The sequence below is a fragment of the Amblyomma maculatum genome, chromosome 6 (assembly GCF_055883805.1).
Source record: "Amblyomma maculatum isolate TAMU_Amacu chromosome 6, ASM5588380v1, whole genome shotgun sequence".
Classification (NCBI taxonomy): Eukaryota; Metazoa; Arthropoda; class Arachnida; order Ixodida; family Ixodidae; genus Amblyomma; species Amblyomma maculatum.
The window spans coordinates 55,441,241-55,457,395 of NC_139349.1; the positions used below are offsets into that span (position 1 = coordinate 55,441,241).

The window sequence follows — 16,155 nt, forward strand, 5'->3', positions numbered from 1 at the left end:
CGGTGGGTATCAAGGCCGCGTCTGCCCGCTGAGCAACCAGTACCACTACCACTGAACCAGTGCGGCGGCTGGCTGAAAACAGCTGCACATTTAACTCGCAAAAACATGAGGCATGCTGCCCTCCTTCAGGAATTGGCTTGAAATGATGTCGCCGCAGCGCTGCGCTGCTGGTGGGCCGGGCTGGCTTTGGAAGTCGACGCGAAGAATCACCTTCATGCCACGACACGCATCCAGGAGCAGTTCCATCACTAGGATATAACAATTACGGCTGGCATGTCCCAATAAAATTTGTCACCACCGCCAGTGGTCCACAACCCATACCTCCTATTCTATGCTACCTATTTCTGCACCTATATCATCTGTCAGCGCGCGTGAAGCTGCATCTATCGGCCTTATCGGCCTGTGCATCGCTTTTTTTTTTTTTTTTTTTTTGCGAGCAGCGAAGGTGTGATTGGCGTGTATATTACGGGTGTTCCGCCATCTTCGGCAAACCAGTGCCTGCAGCTGGGGTCACGACGGTGTATGTTCGCGCTCGGCCCGCTGTCGCCGGTTCTGGAGTTATGCGCTCACTGCACGGTGGTACGTTTGGTGCGTAGCTGAAGGGCCGTGCTTTGCGCATTACTTGCGACGTTCCCGCGACTTGTGTCTCACTGGCGTGAGCTTCGACCCCAGACGCCACTCGAGGACGTCTCCCGTCTGCTTATATCGTGTAAATGTGGTTCCCACGAACACCTGACGACCGCATCGCGCGCTTTGCTTGCTGCTGTGCGTAACTGTGGGTACATAATGAAGCCACCGTTTTGATCAAGAACGCGAAAAGCGCTCGCGAGACCGTCGCTCGGTGGTGCCGCTCTCGGTATACTATATAAGTAATGAGGAGCGCGTGATTTGATCGCTGCAGCGCCGACGCGCGCCGTTACGAACGCGCCTCTGTGTCGAAACAGTGGCGGCGAAACCGCGTAATGGCAGTAGCACGTGTTATGGCCGTGGCGAGGTGGAGGGTCGGCAGGGGGCGCGACGGGAACACCGGAGGAAGGAAAGTGGAGCGGAGAGCGCGAGGTGGCGCTGGAAATTGCCGGGTCTCCGCAAACCCCCTTTCGACCGTTTTCCCCCTCTTTGTGCGCCCGTCGTCTGAGCCGCGGGTTCCCGCCGAGGTGACGAGAGCGAAGCTGCGCCGCTCCGTGCCGGCGGTTGCGAAATGGACCGCCGCCGTTCCCTTTCGCCCCCTTCGGCTGGAGCCCAGACGGAACTGGAAGAGGAGAGTGCAGAGCTCCGTCCATCGAACGGCGGCGGCAGCCGCGGAGCCCGGACCCGGGGAGCGCGAGGTCCTCTCTCCGCGCGCACGCCGCCGCCGCCGGCGATTGCAATCATTGCAGTCCCCGCGTCGCGGACCCTCACTGCTTCCCCCGCCCACTGCTTCCGATATGTAAAGGTGGCCAAAGGGGAGCATTGCTTCCCCTTCCAGACCTCCATCCATGTGCGCGCTCGCTTGCAGTCTAGTGCATGCGTGGGTGGTAGAGGAAGAGAGGATGACAGCATGTGCTATGCGTGAGTAGCGCAGAAGGCCGTGTCCTGCATCACCGCTTAAGGGCGAAAGGGAAGAAGCGCTGGTTTGCCTATGGGAGCTGCCCTCCGCGGAGGATGTACGCCCCGTGACGTCAGTCGGTGGAGAAACTCCGTCGCCAGTGGGATAGCCGGGAATTCGAGCCGCGTGGGCGATGCGGGCGGAGAAATTTATTGTGCGGCCCGTTTAGCGATCACTCTGTTCTTGGCCGAAGGCTTCAGCGAGCGATGTCTTCGTAACGTCGGCGGCAACCGGAACGGCACCTTTCCGCAATAGCCCGCTGAGAGGGCATGTTTACGCTAAGACGGCAGCAGTGCGGCCCGATGGATCATCTTGGCCGCGCTTGTCGATGTCCAGCTGTCACGTGCTGGACTTAATTGAGAGCTTTTTTTCTGGAGTTCCAGTTTTCGCGTCGGTATTCCACCGGGGTAACGAGCGTCTTACATTAGGATTGCTCCGTACCGTGAAGCTAAACATGCTGTGATTGTTTTCGTGCGGTGCAAATGTTAGTACTTATTTATTACTAACAGCACTGCTGTAAGGCGTTGCATTGGGGGGGGGGGGGGTGCAACAGATTTTACACTTACCAAATTACAGGTACATTGCAGATGGAGCATTCATAAAAAGTGCTCGACCGCCGCAGGCGTACGATCAAGAGCTTTAGCGCGAGTTTTACAGAATTTAATCCTAGGTCCTCGATTCCGGTACCAGCGTGTATATTACAACACTGATTCGTTTGGTACCACACGCACCTCCCTGCGACCACTGGTTCACCCGCTACGGCCTCCCGAAGGTCGCACCCCATCATGGTTCCCAGGGCCAAAGGTCGCCTGCGCGAATCCCTGTTAGGAGGTTAGGATTCAGCTCGAAAAACAATTCTGTGCGCCATATAATGCCGATTCGTTTGACGCCACTCGGAACCCTCCACCTCAAAAGGGTGGACGACAATTTTGCTACCAATAATGATTTTAAGTGACGACACACGCAGGCACGCACCACACCCTCCCACCCACCCACTATCCCAGGTGGAGTATATATAAGGTAAGGCAATGCAGCGGTGGTCGGGAGGCCTTGGTCACGTAGTTTTGGAGAATCATGACGTCACACATGTTGGACTCCATTGTATGGTGGTCACGTGGCAGGTAAAAAATTATTTGCAATAATGTAGCTATGATCACGTGACTTGGTCCTCATTTTGAATCTGAGAACAATGGAGAAACCGGCAACGTGAGTAGTAAGAGCTAACACTCATGCATACAGCAGAGGGGCACCATGCAGGGCAAACACGAAAGTAGATATGTGCATGCTAGTCACTTATCTGCGATCATGTCGACAGTCTGCACAATGATACAAATAAAGGAAACCGATCGTTACAAAAAATTGCGACCGATTTGCACCAATTAAATGCGAAATAGGTGCGTAGCACTGCTTACCCGTTGTACTTCAGCCTGTCAAGAACGGCGAACCTGCGCCACAGTGCCTGACGGCCCGGCTTCATCCATTGCGACGCGAAGCAAACGCGCGGCTTCAGAAATAAACGAAAACAGGGACAATTTGTACCTATTTACAATGCACTGCTCTGCGGCCGAAAAGTCTGGGTTAGGATCATAGGGGGAGAAGAAGAGAGGAGAGGGATAACGCGCTTGAAGGCGACCGCCAGTTAAGGCGCGGAGGTAAGCACCAGAAGCTTCACGACGCGGCGAGTGACTCGGAGCCGAGGTCCAGGGAGCACCGCGCGTGCACGTCTGCTGTCCGTGAAGGCTGAGGAGTGACTGATGCGAGGGGGAGATGCCGAAATTGAGGATGCGCGACCGATACACGACTGCTCACTCTGGAGTAACGCACGCTTGTGAAACGCTGCCCAGTGACGGCCTCCACGTCTGCAACTGACACGCCCCTCTCTTACTCTCTCAATGGGTGCATCTATGCGGCCGCTCCGCCTCCTAAGCCCCGCCGGGGTGGTGCAGTGGTAAGACGCCCGACTACTGTGCCGGAGTACCCGGGTTCGAACCCGACCTCGGCGGCTGCGTTTCGATGGAGGCGAAACGAAGAGGCGTCCGTGTGCTGTGCGATGTCAGCTCACGTTAAAGGTCCCCAGGTGGTCGAAATTACTCCGTAGCCTTCCACTACGGCTCCTCCTTTTCTCTTTCCACTTTCACTCCCACCTTCCTTCCCTTAGGGCGTCCACAAAAAGCAAGTGAGAAAGTTACCGCGCCTTTCGATCCCTTCCCATAAATCAATCAATCAATCTTCAGTGTTAAGTCGCGTGATGCGGGCGTCGCCAATTTCTCTTCCTCCTCTTCAAGTTCACGGAGAGACGGATGGACAGAGAGAGAGAGCGGGTTCTGCTGCAGCTATGCGGCCGCTTCGCCTCCTCAATGCTGAGCGCGCGTCGCCACTCCTCTTTCTCCACTTCAAGTTCACGAAGAGAGAGAGAGCGGCTTCGGACAGACATCGGCGAAACCGTGATTGCGGCTAGTAGAGATACGCACTAAAAAGAGTCGGCTCAAAGAGGAAGTATACAGCATAGCAGCGTGTTGAAAAAAACTGTGACGTTGAATTTCTCGTGTGACACGGAGGGAAAAGGCCGCGCGGACGTGCGCACTAGTACATACTTACATTAACACTATTGACAGGCTTTTAAGGAGTTATAATAGGGCGATAAAAACCCGCTTATTTGAGTTGACAGTTCATGCCGCCGACCCCACCCTATGTTCGCGCGCGCTAAATACAGAGCGAACGGCGGGCCGTGCTCTTGGGAACAAAGGGCAACGCTTGACGACAACAGACTGGCATTTATTGCTGCAGTAACAACGCCAGCTAGCAATAAAACACGCTAATGAATAGGTCGTCCGGCTCACCAGCAAGGTTACGGTCGAATGTTCGCCCACGCGAGAGCAGGGGATACCTCCCGATGTCGGACGTACGGGACGAGCAGGCGGGGTAGTCTTCGCGAGGCCAAGCCTCGTCTGCCAGAGCGGAGCCCGCGTAGTAACTCTAGTGCTGCCATGACACTAGCGCCATATCGTCGACCTCGGGGGAAAAGCCGACTTTAAAGGGGACGATGGGAGATCGAGTCCCCACATTTTGGAAAGAAAAAAAGACGGAGGGGGTGGGGGGGGGGGGGGGGGGGGGTTATACTATAAACACTTGGCTTGCGAACGGTGGCCGGCTTGATGTCACGCCCCGAGATTTCTTCCTCCATGTTTGCTCCAGTTTTCGCACCCAGGCTTTCTGCCAGCAAAGCTTGGTTGGCGCGAACTGAACGGACTAACTGCTGTGAAAGAGGAGGGACAAACCGCAGAGCTGAGTTTCCACTTCAGGTGGCTATGAGAGCAAATGCCTTGTCGATGGTGGAGTCGACGTTCATGATGCCTTCATGCTACTCGCGGAAAGGCGAGAATACTGCCGGCCACCTGGAACGGCTGAGGAACGCGACCGTTAAGTTTTGTCTCTCCCCACTTAAAGCGACAAGTTTTTTATCTGTCATATTTACGAAGTGTAGCAGCCGGTATCCTCGGCTAATCAGGTGCACTATACGCTGTCAAAGGTTATAGTGGGGCCTACCAAATCTCCCAAAACTAAAAAAAAATAAAATAAAAATGGCTATGTCCTTAAAGGGACGAAGCGTACTTTGTGACTAATCACCACATATGAAAGTCAAAAGGAGACCACAAGACAGATGTCCCGGTGGAAGTCAGGACGCGACCGAAAATTCCCCTCTGCCACGGAAGATGCATCATGAGCATAACCGGGAAGAAGGAAAGAATGGGCGGAAACGCTGCAGAAGAAAAACATAGCCCATCAATGCTTTCACATTGAAGACAGAACGTGGGCTTTGTTGACGCCGCCAACTGTGAGGACAGGTATATCATGCTTGCCGCATTAACAGTAGTATGGGAAGAAGACTTAATTGAAGTACAACACTTAGGCGCCTAACAGGCGGTCAACAAAATCTATGAATAAGCGGCTGGGTCAGGACGAGCGTAGAATTGACAAGGCTGCAGAGGTGGCATTGCTTCAACCAATTTAACTCTTGCAATAGCAGCTAGAGACAATCGATACTCAATCATAAATGATTCAAAAACAGCAATAGGGAATTCTCCACGGAAGGGACTCAACGCAAGCAAGTAGGATACTATAAACCTGTCAGGATGACAGAATAATTCATTTACTACGGATGCCAACCTATTCTTAGCTTTAGGGAAATGAGGAAGTCAATGGACTCGCCCGACGTCTCACCTTGCGAGTAGGCTCTGGCCCTCAGTACAGCCTGAGGAGGGACACGTTATCTATAAAAAAAATTACTGAAAACTATCGGCACTGCTGAGCACTATCGGGAAATCTAAACTGGCCAGGGCAGCCTCTCATTGACGCCCTCATTACAGAAAAAAGAAAAAAAAAAGTCGATTTTCTTATTTATTTATTTATTTTTTTTTTTTTTCAAATGCAAAGTAGGTACGGTGCGTACCCCTGCTCATCCCAGCTGCTATATACTTCCATAGGTATCCTTACACTTTGGTTTGCTTTTTTATTAAAAATTCCCATGTAAGTGGTTCTACTATCTCTACATGGTTCATCCGACGCCAAACAAAAGTGCGGCGCAGCCGCGTTTTGAGCTGTCTTCACACCATCTGCAGTAGTTCTAGGCCCGGTGAGCGGCTCGGAGCCGAGGTCGATGGAACACCGCACGTACACACCTGCTGTCCATGAAGGCTCAGGAGCGACTGACCGCAGTAACAGCGCTTGTACAGCATCGCCCGGTGACGGCCGCAACTCTGATACGCTGCACTCTCTCATTGGCTGCAGTTGTGAGGCCACTCCGCCTTCTCATTGGCTAAGCCCCTCGACGTGGCTTAACATCACCTAGGCTCCTTCGTGCCTCAAGCTCACGGAGAGAAAAGCCCCTCATTAAATTGAAGGGCTTTAACGGAGAGAGCAAGCGTCGGATCGCCACCGCTGATATCTGTGATTGTGGCGAGAAGTGCTGCGAAAAAAGAATCAGTTGTCAGCTTTTAGCTTTATACTACAAGCCTGTCTGTATTGCTCAACAACGAGTTTTCGGTCAGTTGGTCTCACATTGTTGTGCGGGAAAAGCATTCAGACAGGACGAGCGGCAACTAGCAACTGAGGTTTATTAGAAAGACACCCGTAGCATGCAGAACAGGCATTGGCTCGTTACAAAGAACAAAAGGGAACAAACCACAATTTTGATTTTGTATTTTGATTGATGGGGGGGGGGGGGGGGAGGTGCTGTGCAGTTCATCGCTTTTTCTGAGTTTTCTTTGTATGCATCAGTGTTTATTAATATAGCTTTTATTATTATTGGTCTCGTCGGGTGTTCTAGTGAACTTCAGTTGCCTCTCGTCCTGTACACATCTCGTCTTAAGTCCTGTCTGAAGTCGCAGCCCCTTTTCTACCACAAAAATGCCCGCATTGTGTTTTTGGCGCGTTCTTAAATGCGCGCAAACTCCTCTTCGCAAACTGATGGGGTGCTCGGGGTCGGTGTCTCGGTACAGCGTCACCTGAAGCGAAAGAGGATGGGTAACAGTACCGGTAATTGGCGGTTCGCAGCCTTGAGTGGTTGAACAATCGCGCGGAGAGAGAACCTCCCTTGGCCTTTCTTTGCTTCGATTCAGTACAAAGCGAACTCTCGTGGTTGCCTGCATTCGGCGCTGTAGACAATTCATGTGGTCTGGTTTCTGGAGGGTGTACAGGTGTCTGGAGAAGCGCTTTCCGATAATATTTCAACCCTGTCAAATGTCCTGACGGCTGCGCGATTATTCTTCCTTTCTTTTTTCTCGCTCACATTCTTTCCTTCTTTCCAGCTTTAAATTGGCGGTGTTTAAGTATTCGGAGTGAGGAATGTCGTGACCGCTATATAGGTCGTAAGTGCTACCGGCCGTGCTATTAGAATGCGGACGGATGCATTTTTTGTGCCCACTGGACTGGACCCGCTGCAGTTACGCTTCGTACATGCAGTAATTGCTTCACGAGTATGTACCGCTGGCTGATGTGGCCGTATGTTATTTTTTAAACCTTTAAAGAGCTCGCGGCGCAGAAAATGGGGGCGGCATAGTGATTTGGAGATCCCGAAAAATGAAGTCACCAAATCAGGGGAGGGTCCAAATGAAGTCAGGCTGGGCGAGTATATGTTCCGGTAATGGAAGTACACAATTTATGAAATAAAGTGGTGCAATTTTCCTTGTTGGGGACGTAATTAACCTGGTGGGCCTTTCGCGTACCGAAAGAGCGCTACACAAAGGCCATAAAGGCTCGTTAGTCAGAGCTTGTAAAGAGGGTCTAGAAGCCCTATAGAATGCTTAGTGTTGTACTATAGAGGCGTACAATGAAAGAGGAAAATGAAGAATAAGGCGCTATCGCGTTGCAGTATAACCAAAGCTGAAGGGACCTTCAAGTGTGTGTGTGTGTGTGTGTGTGTGTGTGTGTGTGTGTGTGTGTGTGTGTGTGTGTGTGTGTGTGTGTGTGTGTGTGTGTGTGTGTGTGTGTGTGTGTGTGTGTGTGTGCGTGTCTGTGTGTGTGTGTGTGTGTGTGTGTGTGTGTGTGTGTGTGTGTGTGTGTGTGTGTGTGTGTGTGTGTGTGTGTGTGTGTGTGTGTGTGTGTGTGTTTTCGGCCGCGGTTGTATGTATATGCGCATCGTCGTGCGAGCACACACCGTGATGACGAGATGTTTTGGACGCCTTCTCCAAATTTAGTGGGTAGCGGTTTTCGCACACAACCGCAATTAGGTTGCATTAAAGATCGTATACTTGCTGCTAATCATGGTTTATCCGTTCGACCCACTCGCCGTGCCATTGCTGCTTATCTTTGCCTGTTAGTTCTCTCTCTTTTCTCCCCCCTCGTTTCTCGTCGGCATTTTGTGGGACAGCTGTGGGATAAGATGTCTCCGCAGTTACGCGCTCATTGTTGTGGTCGCATCGCGTTGCACGTATCGGCCGTATGCGTGGCTGCCTTGCACATTTTCCCTGCGATGGCTGAAATCGAATGGATAGAAGCTGACGCCACGATATGGCTGCGGAAAGTGAGGCGAAATCCTACGACAGCCGGAAAGTATAAGGCAGAGTTGTGCGACCGGCGGAGGAAGCGAGGCAGACTCCGATCTCACAGGCAACGAGTTCTCAGCGTCGACACCAGCCGCGACCGCATGCAAATGCGCTGCCCCTCGCGCAGACACAGCTCGCGGTGGCTGCCATGAAAAGATCCGCGAGTGCTTCTCCGCCGTCTGGATGCGGTGTAAATTCCGCGGGTGATGGCAGCTTGCCGGCAGCTCAGGCAGTAGAGCACAACACACACGCACGCACGCACGCACGCACCTCCTCCTCCCCCTCCTCCTCGCCGCTGCCTCTTCATTCATAAAACGAAGCCCCGCGTAACACTGTACGCACGCTGTTGCTGTGGCCGCTTCCCGCAGGTGCTCGCTGCGTGCACGGCTGACAAGTTGTGGCCTGGCTTTCGGGAAGCATTGCTGCACAGCGTGCGTGGCTGCTTGCACTTTTGGATGTTTCGCCACTTGGGGTCGTGTGCACTGCGCGCCGTCGTTTCCTGTCGGTTCTTTCGAGAGCGTCCTATCATATATGCACTGCTCCGCACATGTGCGCGAAAATCCTGTGACTTCTAGTTTGGTCTGTATTCATTGCACGCACGCACACACACGCGGAGAGAGAAAGCACGCAAGCAGGTGCGTACACTACACCTCTTGCGTATACGCGTTCACAATGTGGGTACGATGTGCGGCTTGCCGCAGGTGTGGTCGCGTTTTGTGTGTGTGTGTGTGTGTGTGTGTGTGTGTGTGTGTGTGTGTGTGTGTGTGTGTGTGTGTGTGTGTGTGTGTGTGTGTGTGTGTGTGTGTGTGTGTGTGTGATCCGACGCTCTGATGGACTACGCCTACCGTAGTTGCGGTGTGTACGCTACGTCCCGCGTAAAGCGCCGTACGCGCACACTGTCGCTACTACTGCATTGCACTCGCTCCCACGTGTTCGGAGGGTGCTCGTTCATGCTCGAGCTGCCTCCATGCAGGATAATAGGAGGTGAGTCAAGCCGCCATCGTTTGGTTTTTCTTTTTGGTGGTTTGTATGTGTGTATGTGTGTAAAAAGCAAGGGGGCGTGGGGGGGGGGGGGGGGGGGGGCAGGAGTACGAGCAATGGCGCGAGGTTGGGGAGCGGTCGGGCTCCGGCCAGTTTTCAATTATTGGAAGGTGTCGTGTGTTGCATTCGTCTCGTGTTTTCTTTGTCACTTTCTGTACGCGGGTTTTGTAAAGGGCGAGCCTGCTAGTTTGTGTCACATCGCGTTCGTCTGCACGCGTGTGCGAACTGTAAATTATTCTCTGGCAGCGTAGTAGACGCCGTACTCTGATATTGGCGAGTTGTGGACCGAATTCTTAAATCTGATTGCACATCGGAATGACCTCGATTGGCCGCTTGCTCGGTTGACTTTAAAAAGCGACAACTATAATGTCGCCGGCAGTTCCTGAGTCCGCCTTATCGATCTTCAACGCTAATTATAAGGGGAGCAATAGGAAGCAAACATGGCGCAGTAGACGCTGTTGACCTGCCGAAATTATTAGGGCGGCTGGTAATGCGTCCATTTTGGCGGCAACTTAAGATATGAAAACGAGAGCTATGCGATTAAGTTATCGCTTGCTTTGCGTGTGAGTCGACCACCCCAGAGGTTGTCCATGTCGGTCCAAAGCTATACCAGGGTTCCCGAAACTTCATAGCTATGTATGTAGCTCTAAGAATCATTTGATTGTTCGCCACTGAAGGTTATAGTTGCACAGCTGTGTCACTCTGCTGCGGCACATGACGAAGTGGCTGGTTTAATTTGTGGGCAGCCTCAAGGAGTTAGGTTGAAACCATGGGTGTGGAGTTTGTTGGGGGCTCTTTTATTCGATTGTCGTCGGTCGCAGTCTCATGAAAGGTTGTCTTGAACAAAGGCGTGTGCTCGCCGTGACCGCGCTCAGTAAGGTAGCCGTCCAGGTGCACGGCCGACCACCATCGCTCCTCGTGACAGCAGCCTGTAATGAATGGCCTTGCCTGCGCAATAGTCGCATCAACCTACATAACGTGCACATATACCGAATCTTCATTTTTTGTTATATTTTATTCATTTGAGTAATTTCTGAGTGTGTCAGCACGCGTTGTTAAATTAATTTGATTACCAATAAGTGTAATTTTGGGAAGAAACGCATAGCTTTAGAAGCTTTGCAATAGCTATATTCATTTCAGTAGCAAAGCAGGAGCGATTGCATTTTATCACGGAGCAGCATTGCTACTGTCCAGTGCACTGCTGCCTTGACGACTGCCTTGGCACGCTAATTTCAGCTTGCTTTCTAAGTTAAGTTTGTGGGCTGCCTAGCAGTGAGCCTTACGCGCCTTGCTCCCTGATGCCGTCAACTTGGGGATTCGTCGGGCTTCCCCCACCCCAGCCGTCGAAACGAGGTATAGCGGGAACTGCAGTTATAACCGACAGCGAGGAGGCAAGACCTCTGAGGGTCGCGCTGTTACCATGGTTTGGCCGAGGAGCGTGAATATACGACGACCGCGGCTACATCTTTGCTCGGCCGGCCTCGTGCTGTGCGCTGCTGTTTCTACTGTTGGGTTTCGCTGTCTTTTTGTGCGTTCGTTTAGTGTGCGATGGGCTGTGAGCGGCATTGGCCTCATAGAACGCTCGCGTTGTTCACGAGCATTTGACAACCTCGTGTTCCTTTAGGTGTAAAATTTTCCGATTGGCTCTAAGCAGCTCATTACTGATTCGTCACTGAATCTCCCGAATCCTGGACACACTGGTAATGGTTGTGATGGTTAAATCGCCGGTCAACACTTTGCATTCAAACTTCTCTCGTCCAGTCGTGATCATCGTCGTAATGGATGCTCGACTCTGCTTGGTGGAGCGGCGGAGGAGAAAACGGACAAGGTCGAACTTCGCGCAGGCCTCTCTGTCAGTAAAAGTTTTCCATCCAGCCAGCCATCGCTTCTTGAAACGAGGAAGACTATACGTGTAGCGCGATTTAGGCCGATTAGGCTGACAGGGTCTCTCATTTAGGGCAAACTATGGCCTGACGCTCCCTATCGTTCCGGGTGACGTAGAGACCGCACTTATTTCTAATTGTAAGAGGAACAGGCGTACAACTCCTTTCTGCAGCGTGCCGAGGGCATGATAGCCGAGCCTAAGCAGACTTCGACGTACCGAGGACAGACATAGCGGAACGGCAGCAATATCGCTCTTTGACAGTATACTGGATGTTTAATTTTTTTGGAAGCTCCAAATATGTAAGATAAAAAGTAAGTGCTTTTAGATTCATTTTAGCCATAGGGCTGTATTGGGAGGTTCGGCAGACAGCAGGGAAGAGGCGAAAGCCTTCGTTCAGTTAGTTCACGAAATAGCTAAATATGCGAACTTTTAAAATTTTCATTTTAGAGGGCATGTTTTATTTGGAGAAGTGAAGCTCGTGCTGCGTTATAGTGTAGCTAAAAAAAAAAAAGGGGGGGGGGGGGGGATTTGTTAAAAGTTGTAGCGCTCGTTACAAGGCCCACAAATGTCAACCTCAAAAGCAGTTGCACACATTAACACAACGCCTCTGCCGTAGTCTAGATATCGCTCCACCTGGATATTTCAACGCTCCGCTGGCGTCACCTGAGAGCCAGACGAGCGCCCGGCAGTTCGTTGTCAATTTCGTAATGCAATACATCGGACGCGCCTCTGTTCTACTGCGTGAAGCCGCCTACCAGGATGACATTCATGGGCTTTAAAAAAAAAATCGCAGCTGTACTATGTGCGAGGAGATACGAGCTTCAATTATGAAAATACAACATACCCCCTAAAATGAAAATTAGAAACTTCATTAATGTGTTAATTTAAGTAGCTGATCAGGTGATTAGATTAGCAATTGAAGCCTTCAGCCTCTTACTTGTCCACCGTGCTTGGCAATTCTAGCTTTAGTGCTAAAATTAATCTAAAGACTTCTTTTTTATTTTAAATTTTGGACTTAAAAACAAAACCGGTATAAGAGTATTATACAGCACTTGCTAATTGTATATATAGGCCATGGTAGGCGGCGAGTGTATTACTCCGCTTGAATTGTAAAACAGCATCAGTTTTTGAAATTTGACCGTACCAAACAAGCCAGAGGCATTGAAATTCTCGAGCTTTGTAATTTGGCCTCGTGATTAGCTTTTAATTTAGGTCACCAGAACAGCGCCTGGCTTCCCAACATTCTGGTTCCCCACATGGGATGGCGGAAGGGAAACCGACCGCGAGGTGGCAATAAGGTCACGACCAGAGGCGTGCGTGGCCAATGTTTACTGACCCGTGTCAAGGCTTCTCGGCGTTGCCTGTCTGGCCGGCGCGCGAGAGTTTCGCAACAGTTGCCCCGGCGAGAAGCAGCTTGTTTCCTCACTGGAAAAAAAAAAAAAAAAATGTTTTTCCTTCTTGGAATGAATGGTATCGTTCCTGAGATGCGGGGAGGACGTCGGCAACGCAAAGTGGGAGGGGGAAAGCGCCTGTGGCGTGTTGTGTCCGGGTGGCAACTAGCTCGGGGGCTGAAAAACTTCGCTCTTCGTGTTCCCAAGAACGCGGGAGGAGGGTTAACAACACCCACGAGGGACAGGGGCAGTTGCGCAATGGCGTTCGGAGAGGCTCCTGCCCCTTGGAGGAGGGAGAGTGTGGTAGCCGGCCATAGCGCGCGCGCGCGTGCGTAGGAACAGGCGGCTAGCGCCGCCGTGAGCACCAGCTAGCGCGGACGCTGGGAGACGGCAGACGCGATCGCTGGAGCCGTCGCTGTTGTTGGGCCGCTGACGCGCCTCAACGTGGGGGGGTCTCTGAACCTTGGCGACCGGCCCCGATTGGACCGCGCCGCCGCTCGGCAGGACGCGATAGGGCGCGCGCCAGCCGCCGCGTCCCGTAGCAACAGGAGCGCGGCCAATGGCACCGCCGTGACGCGCATGTGACGTTGGCTTGACGCCGCTGTCGTGTGGTGGCGCCACCGAATGGCACCACGCTGACCTTCCCGACGTGCATTGCGGCGCGTTCGAAATTCGGCGGGTTCTTCAGGGCTGAATTACTGGGACTGGACCACGTGAGCATTGCCAAATTTCGCGAGTTAGCAAACGCTCCCAACGTTGCAGCACAGAAAGTGCCGTGGCAAATGGAACGACACAAGGGAAGCGAAGTCTTCGTTCTCGCGTGCCGTGATTCCTTAGGCACTCGCACCGCCGTGGGTGTGGCAGAGGGTGTGCTTGGTGAAAGCCATTGGATAGAGTGGCCTGCGTTCGCTCGATCGTATGACATCGTATGACTAGGCACAGACGTACCGATAATTCTGAGGGGATACGAAAACGTACCGAGTTGGCTACGCAACCGTGAATATCATAATCTCTCACTGAGAGCACGGGTAATGGCGAGAAGGGGCTGGAGAGCAGCTTTGTTCGTACGTAGTATTTGAGACGAGGACCTGTTTACACACCCTTGATATGTGCTGTTTTTCGTGCTGCCCACCAGTGATAGGTACGTGGCCTAAGCATTCCCGTGGCCCATCTACGGAGTCGCTGTTGCGAGCGAGGCCACGTCGGGGGAGGGGGTCTGTATGGACGCCTGAATGACGCCGGGCCTCTTGTCGGCGCCTTTGTTGAAGCGCCTGCTGCTTGTCGTAGTTTCTTTTTTTAGGCGCTCACTGGCTGTCTGTCGGCTGCTGCTTGCTCATTCACGCACGGATGATGGACGGACGGATAGGGCCGGCTACACGTAGCCGAGTGGGTGCACGAATGCGCCGCTTCTCGCCCGCTATGCGCGATTGGACGGCCGATCTCCGGTTTGTCTAAATCGAGTCCTGTTTTCAACGCCTCGCGTAGCGTGGCGAATCCGGAACCGGCGTGAGACAGAAGCTGTCGGAAGCGCTCTCTCTCTACTGGACTGGTGGCGTGAACAAGACCGCTTCGCGAACAGCGATGAAGGGAATGCTTACCGTTCTTATCCTTCTGTGCGACAGACCTTTTGTACTGTGTCTTCATTGACACTGGGGCAAATTGTCGAACATTCTTTTACACACACACACACACACACACACACACACACACACACACACACACACACACACACACACACACACACACACACACACACACAATCATCAGCTTCTATATCTGTTTGTTTACCCTCTGAAGCCGAGACGCTACATAGGGCGAACAGAAGCATCAGAGGGGAGAGAAACTGGTCGAATTTTTGTTGCTTCCAGTTTTCTCTTGACGTTTATGCTTCCAGCTAAGGTATGTTTCACTGCCATGCACTCCGACTCGAGTTTTCGCGGGTCAAGCTTCTTAGCTCGTTGTTAAGCTTGTGTTTAGTATAATAATTTCATAAGGCGTGGCGAATTTTCGCTGTTTTGTGGCAGCCGCTGACTGGGACTGCTTGATTTACATGAGCAGGATGTGAACATCACGCGCCCGCTGAATGGTCGCGGGCGCATATATACAGCTGTTTGCAAAGCACGGTGTCGATTCCTCTCTGCCAAAGGAAGTAATTTTATTTCCGCCAGCTGACCTCCGCGTATTGATTGTCTCATTGCCGAATGACACACCTCTCCAATTGCTGCCGTGGAAGTGTGGGTCATATGGCGTGTTCCCAATATCTCCAAGATCTATTCCAGGCTTTCGCTCGTCCGGTTCGATACTTGCTTCATCCGACCGCGGTTGCGTATTGACAGAGGGGATAACAGCAACAACGAAATACATTTTGTCTTCTTAGCTTAGCTTCCTGTTGCCCTTATAGGAATTGTTTTCATTAGCCAGGCTCTTGCATTTTGGCACTGCTGGTTTCATATCTCCAGAGAATCGCAGCCGAACACATGGAAAGGAAGATTGTCTTACCTTCGGCGTGTAGCGATCGTCTCTTGAACCGCGAGCGTCATTTAGGTTGCAGTAAATTTCGCATTCGGAAGGCATCTGTGATATCATGGAGTGTATATGTACATTTATGATGTCGACTTCCTATTTTGAACCGGGTCTCCTGCGCGTCCCTCTAACGTCTGTTGAATCAAGCTTCCTGGCGACCTTGCCGACGCTGTAAAGGGCAAATAGGTGTTGCTTATTGACTCGTGTGTGTGTCAGGCATGCATGAAGTAGCGGATACTCGTCAGTGGTAGATCATCTGGCTCGTTTGACGTTATTTCTCTTTTTACTCGGCAGCTAGGGCAGTTTGTCAATGTGAGCCTCACGCGAAATAATGAGCCTCATTGTAATTATGTGACTTGCCTCATTCAAAATGCGAATTGGGGCCTTGGTCAACTCTTAGCAGAAAAAACAAAACATCCACGTCCCGGTACCAGTGAAATGAATTCAGGTGTAGAGCTCATTCTCAATGTTGCAGACCCCGTCAGTGACCGAACGTTGAAAAGGGCGTTCGTATACAGTTAAATTGGAATCACGAATTTCTCAGTGTCGCGTGTCCTTAGGTGGTAGGCCAAACTGCGAGAAAGTGCGCGTGCCACGCAGCGCTGTTGGCAGCTGTCGGGAAGGCGCGTTCGTTCAACCGGGCTCAACGTAAAAAAAAAAAAAAGGGGAGGGGGGAGGGAGAGATGG

General features: G+C 51.9%; 1 protein-coding gene across 2 annotated transcripts in view; it reads left to right on the forward strand.

The window, feature by feature from the left end:
- The window catches only part of mnb (minibrain), a 92,543-nt gene that overhangs the window by 23,156 nt on the left and 53,232 nt on the right, over nucleotides 1-16,155 (forward strand). The gene's annotated exons all lie outside the window — the stretch shown is intronic.